Raw genomic sequence first — 17,165 nt, forward strand, 5'->3', positions numbered from 1 at the left:
CATCCATCCATCTATCTATCTATCTATCTATCTATCTTTGACTCTCGATATCTAACTCTCTTGCTTGCTATCGCTCCCCCAATGGTCAGTATCATAGTTTCATAACAGCAGATCACATACCACTGTCAATCAGATGCTTGCCTTGCCGTCCATCCATCCATCTATCTATCTATCTATCTATGACTCTCGATATCTAACTCTTGCTTGCTATCGCTCCCCCAATGGTCAGTAGCATAGTAGCATAACAGCAGATCACAGACCACTGTCAATCAGATGCTTGCCTTGCCGTCCATCCATCCATCCATCTATCTATCTATCTATCTATCTATCTATGACTCTCGATATCTAACTCTCTTGCTTGCTATCGCTCCCCCAATGGTCAGTATCATAGTTTCATAACAGCAGATCACATACCACTGTCAATCAGATGCTTGCCTTGCCGTCCATCCATCCATCTATCTATCTATCTATCTATCTATGACTCTCGATATCTAACTCTCTTGCTTGCTATCGCTCCCCCAATGGTCAGTATCATAGTTTCATAACAGCAGATCACATACCACTGTCAATCAGATGCTTGCCTTGCCGTCCATCCATCCATCTATCTATCTATCTATCTATGACTCTCGATATCTAACTCTCTTGCTTGCTATCGCTCCCCCAATGGTCAGTAGCATTGTAGCATAACAGCAGCTCACGGACCACTGTCAATCAGATGCTTGCCTTGCCGTCCATCCATCCATCTATCTATCTATCTATCTATGACTCTCGATATCTAACTCTCTTGCTTGCTATCGCTCCCCCAATGGTCAGTAGCATTGTAGCATAACAGCAGCTCACGGACCACTGTCAATCAGATGCTTGCCTTGCCGTCCATCCATCCATCCATCTATCTATCTATCTATCTATCTATCTATGAATCTCGATATCTAACTCTCTTGCTTGCTATCGCTCCCCCAATGGTCAGTATCATAGTTTCATAACAGCAGATCACATACCACTGTCAATCAGATGCTTGCCTTGCCGTCCATCCATCCATCTATCTATCTATCTATCTATGACTCTCGATATCTAACTCTTGCTTGCTATCGCTCCCCCAATGGTCAGTAGCATAGTAGCATAACAGCAGATCACAGACCACTGTCAATCAGATGCTTGCCTTGCCGTCCATCCATCCATCCATCTATCTATCTATCTATCTATCAATCTATGACTCTCGATATCTAACTCTTGCTTGCTATCGCTCCCCCAATGGTCAGTAGCATAGTAGCATAACAGGAGCTCTCGGACCACTGTCAATCAGATGCTTGCCTTGCCGTCCATCCATCCATCCATCTATCTATCTATCTATCTATCTATCTTTGACTCTCGATATCTAACTCTCTTGCTTGCTATCGCTCCCCCAATGGTCAGTATCATAGTTTCATAACAGCAGATCACATACCACTGTCAATCAGATGCTTGCCTTGCCGTCCATCCATCCATCTATCTATCTATCTATCTATGACTCTCGATATCTAACTCTTGCTTGCTATCGCTCCCCCAATGGTCAGTAGCATAGTAGCATAACAGCAGATCACAGACCACTGTCAATCAGATGCTTGCCTTGCCGTCCATCCATCCATCCATCTATCTATCTATCTATCTATCTTTCTATGACTCTCGATATCTAACTCTCTTGCTTGCTATCGCTCCCCCAATGGTCAGTATCATAGTTTCATAACAGCAGATCACATACCACTGTCAATCAGATGCTTGCCTTGCCGTCCATCCATCCATCTATCTATCTATCTATCTATCTATGACTCTCGATATCTAACTCTCTTGCTTGCTATCGCTCCCCCAATGGTCAGTATCATAGTTTCATAACAGCAGATCACATACCACTGTCAATCAGATGCTTGCCTTGCCGTCCATCCATCCATCTATCTATCTATCTATCTATGACTCTCGATATCTAACTCTCTTGCTTGCTATCGCTCCCCCAATGGTCAGTAGCATTGTAGCATAACAGCAGCTCACGGACCACTGTCAATCAGATGCTTGCCTTGCCGTCCATCCATCCATCCATCTATCTATCTATCTATCTATCTATAAATCTCGATATCTAACTCTCTTGCTTGCTATCGCTCCCCCAATGGTCAGTATCATAGTTTCATAACAGCAGATCACATACCACTGTCAATCAGATGCTTGCCTTGCCGTCCATCCATCCATCCATCTATCTATCTATCTATCTATCTATGAATCTCGATATCTAACTCTCTTGCTTGCTATCGCTCCCCCAATGGTCAGTATCATAGTTTCATAACAGCAGATCACATACCACTGTCAATCAGATGCTTGCCTTGCCGTCCATCCATCCATCTATCTATCTATCTATCTATGACTCTCGATATCTAACTCTTGCTTGCTATCGCTCCCCCAATGGTCAGTAGCATAGTAGCATAACAGCAGATCACAGACCACTGTCAATCAGATGCTTGCCTTGCCGTCCATCCATCCATCCATCTATCTATCTATCTATCTATCTATCTATGACTCTCGATATCTAACTCTCTTGCTTGCTATCGCTCCCCCAATGGTCAGTATCATAGTTTCATAACAGCAGATCACATACCACTGTCAATCAGATGCTTGCCTTGCCGTCCATCCATCCATCTATCTATCTATCTATCTATCTATCTATGACTCTCGATATCTAACTCTCTTGCTTGCTATCGCTCCCCCAATGGTCAGTATCATAGTTTCATAACAGCAGATCACATACCACTGTCAATCAGATGCTTGCCTTGCCGTCCATCCATCCATCTATCTATCTATCTATCTATCTATCTATGACTCTCGATATCTAACTCTCTTGCTTGCTATCGCTCCCCCAATGGTCAGTAGCATTGTAGCATAACAGCAGCTCACGGACCACTGTCAATCAGATGCTTGCCTTGCCGTCCATCCATCCATCCATCTATCTATCTATCTATCTATCTATAAATCTCGATATCTAACTCTCTTGCTTGCTATCGCTCCCCCAATGGTCAGTATCATAGTTTCATAACAGCAGATCACATACCACTGTCAATCAGATGCTTGCCTTGCCGTCCATCCATCCATCCATCTATCTATCTATCTATCTTTCTATGAATCTCGATATCTAACTCTCTTGCTTGCTATCGCTCCCCCAATGGTCAGTATCATAGTTTCATAACAGCAGATCACATACCACTGTCAATCAGATGCTTGCCATGCCGTCCATCCATCCATCTATCTATCTATCTATCTATGACTCTCGATATCTAACTCTTGCTTGCTATCGCTCCCCCAATGGTCAGTAGCATTGTAGCATAACAGCAGATCACAGACCACTGTCAATCAGATGCTTGCCTTGCCGTCCATCCATCCATCCATCTATCTATCTATCTATCTATCTATGACTCTCGATATCTAACTCTCTTGCTTGCTATCGCTCCCCCAATGGTCAGTATCATAGTTTCATAACAGCAGATCACATACCACTGTCAATCAGATGCTTGCCTTGCCGTCCATCCATCCATCTATCTATCTATCTATCTATGACTCTCGATATCTAACTCTTGCTTGCTATCGCTCCCCCAATGGTCAGTAGCATAGTAGCATAACAGCAGATCACAGACCACTGTCAATCAGATGCTTGCCTTGCCGTCCATCCATCCATCCATCTATCTATCTATCTATCTATCAATCTATGACTCTCGATATCTAACTCTTGCTTGCTATCGCTCCCCCAATGGTCAGTAGCATAGTAGCATAACAGCAGCTCTCGGACCACTGTCAATCAGATGCTTGCCTTGCCGTCCATCCATCCATCCATCTATCTATCTATCTATCTATCTATCTTTGACTCTCGATATCTAACTCTCTTGCTTGCTATCGCTCCCCCAATGGTCAGTATCATAGTTTCATAACAGCAGATCACATACCACTGTCAATCAGATGCTTGCCTTGCCGTCCATCCATCCATCTATCTATCTATCTATCTATGACTCTCGATATCTAACTCTTGCTTGCTATCGCTCCCCCAATGGTCAGTAGCATAGTAGCATAACAGCAGATCACAGACCACTGTCAATCAGATGCTTGCCTTGCCGTCCATCCATCCATCCATCTATCTATCTATCTATCTATCTATCTATCTATCTATGACTCTCGATATCTAACTCTCTTGCTTGCTATCGCTCCCCCAATGGTCAGTATCATAGTTTCATAACAGCAGATCACATACCACTGTCAATCAGATGCTTGCCTTGCCGTCCATCCATCCATCTATCTATCTATCTATCTATCTATCTATCTATGACTCTCGATATCTAACTCTCTTGCTTGCTATCGCTCCCCCAATGGTCAGTATCATAGTTTCATAACAGCAGATCACATACCACTGTCAATCAGATGCTTGCCTTGCCGTCCATCCATCCATCTATCTATCTATCTATCTATGACTCTCGATATCTAACTCTCTTGCTTGCTATCGCTCCCCCAATGGTCAGTAGCATTGTAGCATAACAGCAGCTCACGGACCACTGTCAATCAGATGCTTGCCTTGCCGTCCATCCATCCATCCATCTATCTATCTATCTATCTATCTATAAATCTCGATATCTAACTCTCTTGCTTGCTATCGCTCCCCCAATGGTCAGTATCATAGTTTCATAACAGCAGATCACATACCACTGTCAATCAGATGCTTGCCTTGCCGTCCATCCATCCATCTATCTATCTATCTATCTATGACTCTCGATATCTAACTCTTGCTTGCTATCGCTCCCCCAATGGTCAGTAGCATTGTAGCATAACAGCAGATCACAGACCACTGTCAATCAGATGCTTGCCTTGCCGTCCATCCATCCATCCATCTATCTATCTATCTATCTATCTATGACTCTCGATATCTAACTCTCTTGCTTGCTATCGCTCCCCCAATGGTCAGTATCATAGTTTCATAACAGCAGATCACATACCACTGTCAATCAGATGCTTGCCTTGCCGTCCATCCATCCATCTATCTATCTATCTATCTATGACTCTCGATATCTAACTCTTGCTTGCTATCGCTCCCCCAATGGTCAGTAGCATAGTAGCATAACAGCAGATCACAGACCACTGTCAATCAGATGCTTGCCTTGCCGTCCATCCATCCATCCATCTATCTATCTATCTATCTATCAATCTATGACTCTCGATATCTAACTCTTGCTTGCTATCGCTCCCCCAATGGTCAGTAGCATAGTAGCATAACAGCAGCTCTCGGACCACTGTCAATCAGATGCTTGCCTTGCCGTCCATCCATCCATCCATCTATCTATCTATCTATCTATCTATCTTTGACTCTCGATATCTAACTCTCTTGCTTGCTATCGCTCCCCCAATGGTCAGTATCATAGTTTCATAACAGCAGATCACATACCACTGTCAATCAGATGCTTGCCTTGCCGTCCATCCATCCATCTATCTATCTATCTATCTATGACTCTCGATATCTAACTCTTGCTTGCTATCGCTCCCCCAATGGTCAGTAGCATAGTAGCATAACAGCAGATCACAGACCACTGTCAATCAGATGCTTGCCTTGCCGTCCATCCATCCATCCATCTATCTATCTATCTATCTATCTATCTATGACTCTCGATATCTAACTCTCTTGCTTGCTATCGCTCCCCCAATGGTCAGTATCATAGTTTCATAACAGCAGATCACATACCACTGTCAATCAGATGCTTGCCTTGCCGTCCATCCATCCATCTATCTATCTATCTATCTATCTATGACTCTCGATATCTAACTCTCTTGCTTGCTATCGCTCCCCCAATGGTCAGTATCATAGTTTCATAACAGCAGATCACATACCACTGTCAATCAGATGCTTGCCTTGCCGTCCATCCATCCATCTATCTATCTATCTATCTATGACTCTCGATATCTAACTCTCTTGCTTGCTATCGCTCCCCCAATGGTCAGTAGCATTGTAGCATAACAGCAGCTCACGGACCACTGTCAATCAGATGCTTGCCTTGCCGTCCATCCATCCATCTATCTATCTATCTATCTATGACTCTCGATATCTAACTCTCTTGCTTGCTATCGCTCCCCCAATGGTCAGTAGCATAGTAGCATAACAGCAGCTCTCGGACCACTGTCAATCAGATGCTTGCCTTGCCGTCCATCCATCCATCCATCTATCTATCTATCTATCTATCTATCTTTGACTCTCGATATCTAACTCTCTTGCTTGCTATCGCTCCCCCAATGGTCAGTATCATAGTTTCATAACAGCAGATCACATACCACTGTCAATCAGATGCTTGCCTTGCCGTCCATCCATCCATCTATCTATCTATCTATCTATGACTCTCGATATCTAACTCTTGCTTGCTATCGCTCCCCCAATGGTCAGTAGCATAGTAGCATAACAGCAGATCACAGACCACTGTCAATCAGATGCTTGCCTTGCCGTCCATCCATCCATCCATCTATCTATCTATCTATCTATCAATCTATGACTCTCGATATCTAACTCTTGCTTGCTATCGCTCCCCCAATGGTCAGTAGCATAGTAGCATAACAGCAGCTCTCGGACCACTGTCAATCAGATGCTTGCCTTGCCGTCCATCCATCCATCCATCTATCTATCTATCTATCTATCTATGACTCTCGATATCTAACTCTCTTGCTTGCTATCGCTCCCCCAATGGTCAGTATCATAGTTTCATAACAGCAGATCACATACCACTGTCAATCAGATGCTTGCCTTGCCGTCCATCCATCCATCTATCTATCTATCTATCTATCTATGACTCTCGATATCTAACTCTTGCTTGCTATCGCTCCCCCAATGGTCAGTAGCATTGTAGCATAACAGCAGATCACAGACCACTGTCAATCAGATGCTTGCCTTGCCGTCCATCCATCCATCCATCTATCTATCTATCTATCTATCTATGACTCTCGATATCTAACTCTCTTGCTTGCTATCGCTCCCCCAATGGTCAGTATCATAGTTTCATAACAGCAGATCACATACCACTGTCAATCAGATGCTTGCCTTGTCGTCCATCCATCCATCTATCTATCTATCTATCTATGACTCTCGATATCTAACTCTTGCTTGCTATCGCTCCCCCAATGGTCAGTAGCATAGTAGCATAACAGCAGATCACAGACCACTGTCAATCAGATGCTTGCCTTGCCGTCCATCCATCCATCCATCTATCTATCTATCTATCTATCAATCTATGACTCTCGATATCTAACTCTTGCTTGCTATCGCTCCCCCAATGGTCAGTAGCATAGTAGCATAACAGCAGCTCTCGGACCACTGTCAATCAGATGCTTGCCTTGCCGTCCATCCATCCATCCATCTATCTATCTATCTATCTATCTATCTTTGACTCTCGATATCTAACTCTCTTGCTTGCTATCGCTCCCCCAATGGTCAGTATCATAGTTTCATAACAGCAGATCACATACCACTGTCAATCAGATGCTTGCCTTGCCGTCCATCCATCCATCTATCTATCTATCTATCTATGACTCTCGATATCTAACTCTTGCTTGCTATCGCTCCCCCAATGGTCAGTAGCATAGTAGCATAACAGCAGATCACAGACCACTGTCAATCAGATGCTTGCCTTGCCGTCCATCCATCCATCCATCTATCTATCTATCTATCTATCTATCTATGACTCTCGATATCTAACTCTCTTGCTTGCTATCGCTCCCCCAATGGTCAGTATCATAGTTTCATAACAGCAGATCACATACCACTGTCAATCAGATGCTTGCCTTGCCGTCCATCCATCCATCTATCTATCTATCTATCTATCTATGACTCTCGATATCTAACTCTCTTGCTTGCTATCGCTCCCCCAATGGTCAGTATCATAGTTTCATAACAGCAGATCACATACCACTGTCAATCAGATGCTTGCCTTGCCGTCCATCCATCCATCTATCTATCTATCTATCTATGACTCTCGATATCTAACTCTCTTGCTTGCTATCGCTCCCCCAATGGTCAGTAGCATTGTAGCATAACAGCAGCTCACGGACCACTGTCAATCAGATGCTTGCCTTGCCGTCCATCCATCCATCTATCTATCTATCTATCTATGACTCTCGATATCTAACTCTCTTGCTTGCTATCGCTCCCCCAATGGTCAGTAGCATAGTAGCATAACAGCAGCTCTCGGACCACTGTCAATCAGATGCTTGCCTTGCCGTCCATCCATCCATCCATCTATCTATCTATCTATCTATCTATCTTTGACTCTCGATATCTAACTCTCTTGCTTGCTATCGCTCCCCCAATGGTCAGTATCATAGTTTCATAACAGCAGATCACATACCACTGTCAATCAGATGCTTGCCTTGCCGTCCATCCATCCATCTATCTATCTATCTATCTATGACTCTCGATATCTAACTCTTGCTTGCTATCGCTCCCCCAATGGTCAGTAGCATAGTAGCATAACAGCAGATCACAGACCACTGTCAATCAGATGCTTGCCTTGCCGTCCATCCATCCATCCATCTATCTATCTATCTATCTATCTATCTATGACTCTCGATATCTAACTCTCTTGCTTGCTATCGCTCCCCCAATGGTCAGTATCATAGTTTCATAACAGCAGATCACATACCACTGTCAATCAGATGCTTGCCTTGCCGTCCATCCATCCATCTATCTATCTATCTATCTATCTATGACTCTCGATATCTAACTCTCTTGCTTGCTATCGCTCCCCCAATGGTCAGTATCATAGTTTCATAACAGCAGATCACATACCACTGTCAATCAGATGCTTGCCTTGCCGTCCATCCATCCATCTATCTATCTATCTATCTATGACTCTCGATATCTAACTCTCTTGCTTGCTATCGCTCCCCCAATGGTCAGTAGCATTGTAGCATAACAGCAGCTCACGGACCACTGTCAATCAGATGCTTGCCTTGCCGTCCATCCATCCATCTATCTATCTATCTATCTATGACTCTCGATATCTAACTCTCTTGCTTGCTATCGCTCCCCCAATGGTCAGTAGCATTGTAGCATAACAGCAGCTCACGGACCACTGTCAATCAGATGCTTGCCTTGCCGTCCATCCATCCATCCATCTATCTATCTATCTATCTATCTATGAATCTCGATATCTAACTCTCTTGCTTGCTATCGCTCCCCCAATGGTCAGTATCATAGTTTCATAACAGCAGATCACATACCACTGTCAATCAGATGCTTGCCTTGCCGTCCATCCATCCATCTATCTATCTATCTATCTATGACTCTCGATATCTAACTCTTGCTTGCTATCGCTCCCCCAATGGTCAGTAGCATTGTAGCATAACAGCAGATCACAGACCACTGTCAATCAGATGCTTGCCTTGCCGTCCATCCATCCATCCATCTATCTATCTATCTATCTATCAATCTATGACTCTCGATATCTAACTCTTGCTTGCTATCGCTCCCCCAATGGTCAGTAGCATAGTAGCATAACAGCAGCTCTCGGACCACTGTCAATCAGATGCTTGCCTTGCCGTCCATCCATCCATCTATCTATCTATCTATCTATCTATCTTTGACTCTCGATATCTAACTCTCTTGCTTGCTATCGCTCCCCCAATGGTCAGTATCATAGTTTCATAACAGCAGATCACATACCACTGTCAATCAGATGCTTGCCTTGCCGTCCATCCATCCATCTATCTATCTATCAATCTATGACTCTCGATATCTAACTCTTGCTTGCTATCGCTCCCCCAATGGTCAGTAGCATAGTAGCATAACAGCAGCTCTCGGACCACTGTCAATCAGATGCTTGCCTTGCCGTCCATCCATCCATCTATCTATCTATCTATCTATCTATCTATCTATGACTCTCGATATCTAACTCTCTTGCTTGCTATCGCTCCCCCAATGGTCAGTATCATAGTTTCATAACAGCAGATCACATACCACTGTCAATCAGATGCTTGCCTTGCCGTCCATCCATCCATCTATCTATCTATCTATCTATCTATGACTCTCGATATCTAACTCTCTTGCTTGCTATCGCTCCCCCAATGGTCAGTATCATAGTTTCATAACAGCAGATCACATACCACTGTCAATCAGATGCTTGCCTTGCCGTCCATCCATCCATCTATCTATCTATCTATCTATGACTCTCGATATCTAACTCTCTTGCTTGCTATCGCTCCCCCAATGGTCAGTAGCATTGTAGCATAACAGCAGCTCACGGACCACTGTCAATCAGATGCTTGCCTTGCCGTCCATCCATCCATCTATCTATCTATCTATCTATGACTCTCGATATCTAACTCTCTTGCTTGCTATCGCTCCCCCAATGGTCAGTAGCATAGTAGCATAACAGCAGCTCTCGGACCACTGTCAATCAGATGCTTGCCTTGCCGTCCATCCATCCATCCATCTATCTATCTATCTATCTATCTATCTTTGACTCTCGATATCTAACTCTCTTGCTTGCTATCGCTCCCCCAATGGTCAGTATCATAGTTTCATAACAGCAGATCACATACCACTGTCAATCAGATGCTTGCCTTGCCGTCCATCCATCCATCTATCTATCTATCTATCTATGACTCTCGATATCTAACTCTTGCTTGCTATCGCTCCCCCAATGGTCAGTAGCATAGTAGCATAACAGCAGATCACAGACCACTGTCAATCAGATGCTTGCCTTGCCGTCCATCCATCCATCCATCTATCTATCTATCTATCTATCTATCTATGACTCTCGATATCTAACTCTCTTGCTTGCTATCGCTCCCCCAATGGTCAGTATCATAGTTTCATAACAGCAGATCACATACCACTGTCAATCAGATGCTTGCCTTGCCGTCCATCCATCCATCTATCTATCTATCTATCTATCTATGACTCTCGATATCTAACTCTCTTGCTTGCTATCGCTCCCCCAATGGTCAGTATCATAGTTTCATAACAGCAGATCACATACCACTGTCAATCAGATGCTTGCCTTGCCGTCCATCCATCCATCTATCTATCTATCTATCTATGACTCTCGATATCTAACTCTCTTGCTTGCTATCGCTCCCCCAATGGTCAGTAGCATTGTAGCATAACAGCAGCTCACGGACCACTGTCAATCAGATGCTTGCCTTGCCGTCCATCCATCCATCTATCTATCTATCTATCTATGACTCTCGATATCTAACTCTCTTGCTTGCTATCGCTCCCCCAATGGTCAGTAGCATTGTAGCATAACAGCAGCTCACGGACCACTGTCAATCAGATGCTTGCCTTGCCGTCCATCCATCCATCCATCTATCTATCTATCTATCTATCTATCTATGAATCTCGATATCTAACTCTCTTGCTTGCTATCGCTCCCCCAATGGTCAGTATCATAGTTTCATAACAGCAGATCACATACCACTGTCAATCAGATGCTTGCCTTGCCGTCCATCCATCCATCTATCTATCTATCTATCTATGACTCTCGATATCTAACTCTTGCTTGCTATCGCTCCCCCAATGGTCAGTAGCATTGTAGCATAACAGCAGATCACAGACCACTGTCAATCAGATGCTTGCCTTGCCGTCCATCCATCCATCCATCTATCTATCTATCTATCTATCAATCTATGACTCTCGATATCTAACTCTTGCTTGCTATCGCTCCCCCAATGGTCAGTAGCATAGTAGCATAACAGCAGCTCTCGGACCACTGTCAATCAGATGCTTGCCTTGCCGTCCATCCATCCATCTATCTATCTATCTATCTATCTATCTTTGACTCTCGATATCTAACTCTCTTGCTTGCTATCGCTCCCCCAATGGTCAGTATCATAGTTTCATAACAGCAGATCACATACCACTGTCAATCAGATGCTTGCCTTGCCGTCCATCCATCCATCTATCTATCTATCAATCTATGACTCTCGATATCTAACTCTTGCTTGCTATCGCTCCCCCAATGGTCAGTAGCATAGTAGCATAACAGCAGCTCTCGGACCACTGTCAATCAGATGCTTGCCTTGCCGTCCATCCATCCATCTATCTATCTATCTATCTATCTATCTTTGACTCTCGATATCTAACTCTCTTGCTTGCTATCGCTCCCCCAATGGTCAGTATCATAGTTTCATAACAGCAGATCACATACCACTGTCAATCAGATGCTTGCCTTGCCGTCCATCCATCCATCTATCTATCTATCTATCTATGACTCTCGATATCTAACTCTTGCTTGCTATCGCTCCCCCAATGGTCAGTAGCATAGTAGCATAACAGCAGATCACAGACCACTGTCAATCAGATGCTTGCCTTGCCGTCCATCCATCCATCCATCTATCTATCTATCTATCTATCTATCTATCTATCTATCTATCTATGACTCTCGATATCTAACTCTCTTGCTTGCTATCGCTCCCCCAATGGTCAGTATCATAGTTTCATAACAGCAGATCACATACCACTGTCAATCAGATGCTTGCCTTGCCGTCCATCCATCCATCTATCTATCTATCTATCTATCTATGACTCTCGATATCTAACTCTCTTGCTTGCTATCGCTCCCCCAATGGTCAGTATCATAGTTTCATAACAGCAGATCACATACCACTGTCAATCAGATGCTTGCCTTGCCGTCCATCCATCCATCTATCTATCTATCTATCTATGACTCTCGATATCTAACTCTCTTGCTTGCTATCGCTCCCCCAATGGTCAGTAGCATTGTAGCATAACAGCAGCTCACGGACCACTGTCAATCAGATGCTTGCCTTGCCGTCCATCCATCCATCTATCTATCTATCTATCTATGACTCTCGATATCTAACTCTCTTGCTTGCTATCGCTCCCCCAATGGTCAGTAGCATAGTAGCATAACAGCAGCTCTCGGACCACTGTCAATCAGATGCTTGCCTTGCCGTCCATCCATCCATCCATCTATCTATCTATCTATCTATCTATCTTTGACTCTCGATATCTAACTCTCTTGCTTGCTATCGCTCCCCCAATGGTCAGTATCATAGTTTCATAACAGCAGATCACATACCACTGTCAATCAGATGCTTGCCTTGCCGTCCATCCATCCATCTATCTATCTATCTATCTATGACTCTCGATATCTAACTCTTGCTTGCTATCGCTCCCCCAATGGTCAGTAGCATAGTAGCATAACAGCAGATCACAGACCACTGTCAATCAGATGCTTGCCTTGCCGTCCATCCATCCATCCATCTATCTATCTATCTATCTATCTATCTATGACTCTCGATATCTAACTCTTTTGCTTGCTATCGCTCCCCCAATGGTCAGTATCATAGTTTCATAACAGCAGATCACATACCACTGTCAATCAGATGCTTGCCTTGCCGTCCATCCATCCATCTATCTATCTATCTATCTATCTATGACTCTCGATATCTAACTCTCTTGCTTGCTATCGCTCCCCCAATGGTCAGTATCATAGTTTCATAACAGCAGATCACATACCACTGTCAATCAGATGCTTGCCTTGCCGTCCATCCATCCATCTATCTATCTATCTATCTATGACTCTCGATATCTAACTCTCTTGCTTGCTATCGCTCCCCCAATGGTCAGTAGCATTGTAGCATAACAGCAGCTCACGGACCACTGTCAATCAGATGCTTGCCTTGCCGTCCATCCATCCATCTATCTATCTATCTATCTATGACTCTCGATATCTAACTCTCTTGCTTGCTATCGCTCCCCCAATGGTCAGTAGCATTGTAGCATAACAGCAGCTCACGGACCACTGTCAATCAGATGCTTGCCTTGCCGTCCATCCATCCATCCATCTATCTATCTATCTATCTATCTATCTATGAATCTCGATATCTAACTCTCTTGCTTGCTATCGCTCCCCCAATGGTCAGTATCATAGTTTCATAACAGCAGATCACATACCACTGTCAATCAGATGCTTGCCTTGCCGTCCATCCATCCATCTATCTATCTATCTATCTATGACTCTCGATATCTAACTCTTGCTTGCTATCGCTCCCCCAATGGTCAGTAGCATTGTAGCATAACAGCAGATCACAGACCACTGTCAATCAGATGCTTGCCTTGCCGTCCATCCATCCATCCATCTATCTATCTATCTATCTATCTATCTATGACTCTCGATATCTAACTCTCTTGCTTGCTATCGCTCCCCCAATGGTCAGTATCATAGTTTCATAACAGCAGATCACATACCACTGTCAATCAGATGCTTGCCTTGCCGTCCATCCATCCATCTATCTATCTATCTATCTATCTATGACTCTCGATATCTAACTCTCTTGCTTGCTATCGCTCCCCCAATGGTCAGTATCATAGTTTCATAACAGCAGATCACATACCACTGTCAATCAGATGCTTGCCTTGCCGTCCATCCATCCATCTATCTATCTATCTATCTATGACTCTCGATATCTAACTCTCTTGCTTGCTATCGCTCCCCCAATGGTCAGTAGCATTGTAGCATAACAGCAGCTCACGGACCACTGTCAATCAGATGCTTGCCTTGCCGTCCATCCATCCATCCATCTATCTATCTATCTATCTATCTATGAATCTCGATATCTAACTCTCTTGCTTGCTATCGCTCCCCCAATGGTCAGTATCATAGTTTCATAACAGCAGATCACATACCACTGTCAATCAGATGCTTGCCTTGACGTCCATCCATCCATCTATCTATCTATCTATCTATGAATCTCGATATCTAACTCTCTTGCTTGCTATCGCTCCCCCAATGGTCAGTATCATAGTTTCATAACAGCAGATCACATACCACTGTCAATCAGATGCTTGCCTTGCCGTCCATCCATCCATCCATCTATCTATCTATCTATCTATCTATCTTTGACTCTCGATATCTAACTCTCTTGCTTGCTATCGCTCCCCCAATGGTCAGTATCATAGTTTCATAACAGCAGATCACATACCACTGTCAATCAGATGCTTGCCTTGCCGTCCATCCATCCATCTATCTATCTATCTATCTATGACTCTCGATATCTAACTCTTGCTTGCTATCGCTCCCCCAATGGTCAGTAGCATAGTAGCATAACAGCAGATCACAGACCACTGTCAATCAGATGCTTGCCTTGCCGTCCATCCATCCATCCATCTATCTATCTATCTATCTATCTATGACTCTCGATATCTAACTCTCTTGCTTGCTATCGCTCTCCCAATGGTCAGTATCATAGTTTCATAACAGCAGATCACATACCACTGTCAATCAGATGCTTGCCTTGCCGTCCATCCATCCATCTATCTATCTATCTATCTATCTATGACTCTCGATATCTAACTCTCTTGCTTGCTATCGCTCCCCCAATGGTCAGTATCATAGTTTCATAACAGCAGATCACATACCACTGTCAATCAGATGCTTGCCTTGCCGTCCATCCATCCATCTATCTATCTATCTATCTATCTATGACTCTCGATATCTAACTCTCTTGCTTGCTATCGCTCCCCCAATGGTCAGTATCATAGTTTCATAACAGCAGATCACATACCACTGTCAATCAGATGCTTGCCTTGCCGTCCATCCATCTATCTATCTATCTATCTATCTATGACTCTCGATATCTAACTCTCTTGCTTGCTATCGCTCCCCCAATGGTCAGTATCATAGTTTCATAACAGCAGATCACATACCACTGTCAATCAGATGCTTGCCTTGCCGTCCATCCATCCATCTATCTATCTATCTATCTATGACTCTCGATATCTAACTCTCTTGCTTGCTATCGCTCCCCCAATGGTCAGTAGCATTGTAGCATAACAGCAGCTCACGGACCACTGTCAATCAGATGCTTGCCTTGCCGTCCATCCATCCATCTATCTATCTATCTATCTATGACTCTCGATATCTAACTCTCTTGCTTGCTATCGCTCCCCCAATGGTCAGTAGCATAGTAGCATAACAGCAGCTCTCGGACCACTGTCAATCAGATGCTTGCCTTGCCATCCATCCATCCATCCATCTATCTATCTATCTATCTATCTATCTATCTTTGACTCTCGATATCTAACTCTCTTGCTTGCTATCGCTCCCCCAATGGTCAGTATCATAGTTTCATAACAGCAGATCACATACCACTGTCAATCAGATGCTTGCCTTGCCGTCCATCCATCCATCTATCTATCTATCTATCTATGACTCTCGATATCTAACTCTTGCTTGCTATCGCTCCCCCAATGGTCAGTAGCATAGTAGCATAACAGCAGATCACAGACCACTGTCAATCAGATGCTTGCCTTGCCGTCCATCCATCCATCCATCTATCTATCTATCTATCTATCTATCTATGACTCTCGATATCTAACTCTTTTGCTTGCTATCGCTCCCCCAATGGTCAGTATCATAGTTTCATAACAGCAGATCACATACCACTGTCAATCAGATGCTTGCCTTGCCGTCCATCCATCCATCTATCTATCTATCTATCTATCTATGACTCTCGATATCTAACTCTCTTGCTTGCTATCGCTCCCCCAATGGTCAGTATCATAGTTTCATAACAGCAGATCACATACCACTGTCAATCAGATGCTTGCCTTGCCGTCCATCCATCCATCTATCTATCTATCTATCTATGACTCTCGATATCTAACTCTCTTGCTTGCTATCGCTCCCCCAATGGTCAGTAGCATTGTAGCATAACAGCAGCTCACGGACCACTGTCAATCAGATGCTTGCCTTGCCGTCCATCCATCCATCTATCTATCTATCTATCTATGACTCTCGATATCTAACTCTCTTGCTTGCTATCGCTCCCCCAATGGTCAGTAGCATTGTAGCATAACAGCAGCTCACGGACCACTGTCAATCAGATGCTTGCCTTGCCGTCCATCCATCCATCCATCTATCTATCTATCTATCTATCTATGAATCTCGATATCTAACTCTCTTGCTTGCTATCGCTCCCCCAATGGTCAGTATCATAGTTTCATAACAGCAGATCACATACCACTGTCAATCAGATGCTTGCCTTGCCGTCCATCCATCCATCTATCTATCTATCTATCTATGACTCTCGATATCTAACTCTTGCTTGCTATCGCTCCCCCAATGGTCAGTAGCATTGTAGCATAACAGCAGATCACAGACCAC

The sequence above is a fragment of the Amia ocellicauda genome, chromosome 2 (assembly GCF_036373705.1).
Source record: "Amia ocellicauda isolate fAmiCal2 chromosome 2, fAmiCal2.hap1, whole genome shotgun sequence".
NCBI classification, from domain to species: Eukaryota; Metazoa; Chordata; class Actinopteri; order Amiiformes; family Amiidae; genus Amia; species Amia ocellicauda.